At 48.4% G+C, this 2384-nt stretch overlaps 1 pseudogene; it reads left to right on the forward strand.

Annotated features, from left to right (window-relative positions):
* Window positions 1-462: 462 nt before the first annotated feature.
* LOC102750050 (WD repeat-containing protein 31-like) lies at window positions 463-1881 on the forward strand (annotated as a pseudogene).
* Window positions 1882-2384: the final 503 nt, after the last annotated feature.

Below are 2384 nucleotides of genomic sequence, written 5' to 3' on the forward strand. Positions count from 1 at the left end.
TTTTTTTTTTAAAGATTTTATTTATTTATTTGAAAGAGACAGAGACAGTGAGAGCAGGAACACAAGCAGGGGGAGTGGGAGAGGGAGAAGCAGGCTTCCTGCTGAGCCGGGAGCCCGATGCGGGACTCGATCCCAGGACCCTGGGATCATGACCTGAGCCAAAGGCAGTCGCTTAACCAACTGAGCCACCCAGGCGCCCAAGGTTTTCTTATTTTTAAGTAATCTCTACACCCAGACTCACAATCCTGAGATCAAGAGTCACATGCTCTCCCAAATGAGCCAGCCAGACACCCCAAGAAAATCAATCCCATTGGTCTGGGGGGGGAACACAACTTCCAACAGCCACAGGGATGCTGCTCCTCAGGTACCACCTGAAAAGCTCTTTCTCAGAAGATTTTATGTAGATTCTGTGCAGTGATGGGGAAACTGCAAAGCAAACTCAGACACAGCACTTTTTTTTTTTTTTTAAAGATTTTATTTATTTATTTGAGAGAGAGAGAATGAGAGAAAGAGAACACATGAGAGGGGATAGGGTCAGAGGACGAAGCAGACTCCCTGCCGAGCAGGGAGCCCGATGCGGGGACTCGATCCAGGGACTCCAGGATCATGACCTGAGCCGAAGGCAGTCGCCTAACCAACTGAGTCACCCAGGCGCCCCCAGACACAGCACTTTTAAATACAGCAGGCCCAGTGGAATTACTGAAGAGAGGATTCGAACTAAAGCTTGTCAGGAGTATAGCCCAGCCCCCGTGGACACTGTCTCTGTTGTTGCTGCTCTGAACTCAGACCTGTGTGTCTCCAGAGGAAAAGATAAGACAGCTGTGGCCTCTAACTGGAAAACTGGAAATGTGGTGAAAGGTTCAGAGGACAGGAATGAGAAATCAGTAAGGTAGCCTGTATTCACAAATCAAGCCAGTTCTTCAGCATCTGTCGTGGAAGGACGGTCATGATGTGGCACTTGCATGGTCCCTCACAACCAAGGCCGAAGTTCCCTGGCCACGCCCTGGTGGTCACTGCATTGGCTGAGTCTGGACGTGTCACAGCTGTGCCCTGGCTCTCGGGACAAGACCCTTCTTCATAGGATGTTGGGACCAGTGTACAGAGAGAGCCTCTGTCTCTAGGAACCTGGTCACTTACCTGTTGCTGGGTCCCCCAAGAACCACATACACTACAGACATCTGAAGATAAAACCGTCAGATTATGGGACAGTCAGGGCTGCAGGTACCTCATACATTTCCTGCAAAGCAGCATGTTCAGACTTACTGCGAGGTCAGTGAGGACAGACACAAGTGTATCTCCTGCAGCAATGGCTTTGGAGGGGAAGGCTGTGAAGCCACACAGTGGAACCTAAGGCAGACACGGAACAGAATATGAGAATATAAGGGGCATTTCCAGACTGTTGCATCTTGCGTCTTTCTACCAAGGGCACTGGCCTCAATGCCTATAATTGCTACTTTATCACATGACTACAAAGTGACATTTTGGGGGGCATCTGGGTGGCTCAGTCCTTAAGCATCTGCCTTCGGCTCAGGTCATGATCCCAGGGTCCTGGGATCGAGCCCCACATCGGGCTCCCTGCTCAGCGGAAAGCCTGCTTCTCGCTCTCCCACTCCCCCTGCTTGTGTTCCTGCTCTCGCTGTCTCTTTCTCTCTGTGTCAAATAAATAAAATCTTTAAAAAACAAAAAAACAAAGTGACATTTTGGAACCAGTATACTGGAGCCTGCCTGTTCACCTTGTCCCTAGATAGATTAGGATCTTTGACTTCCCTAGCTGTTGGCGACACTGACTCCTTACGGTATGCAAGTTTCAGCAGAGGAATTCACCTGCTCAGAGGGGACCACGGCGGAGGGCTGGAACTACGGGAAGTGGCAGTTTTCTGAGACCAAGAGTCATTTCACTGGACAATATCAAACCGTGGCCAGTCAAAGACGAAAACAAAAACAAAAACTAAACTTCTTAGCAAAAAAATTATGGAGGAGAAATTTAATCTAACAGAAAGCTATTTTCGGGGCACCTGAGTGGCTCAGTTAGTTAAACATCCAACTCATCAGGTCGTGAGTTTAAGCCCCATGTTGGGTTCCACTTAGGAAAAAAACCAACTGTTTTTAAAAATGCTTATAGTAAAAAATAATAATTAAAAGTAAATAAAAATGTTCATAGCAAACATTACCTTTAGTGGAAAAACATTAAAATCATTCTCCTTAAAATAAGGAATAAGACAGGGGCGCCTGGGTGGCTCAGTCGTTAAGCGTCTGCCTTCAGCTCAGGTCATGATCCTGGGATCGAGCCCCGCATTGGGCTCCCTGCTCAGCGGGAAGCCTGCTTCTCCCTCTCCCGCTCCCCCTGCCTGTGTTCCCTCTCTCGCTGTGTCTCTCTCTGTCAA

The sequence above is a fragment of the Leptonychotes weddellii genome, chromosome 5 (assembly GCF_054177405.1).
Source record: "Leptonychotes weddellii isolate Sample4059 chromosome 5, ASM5417740v2, whole genome shotgun sequence".
NCBI lineage: Eukaryota > Metazoa > Chordata > Mammalia > Carnivora > Phocidae > Leptonychotes > Leptonychotes weddellii.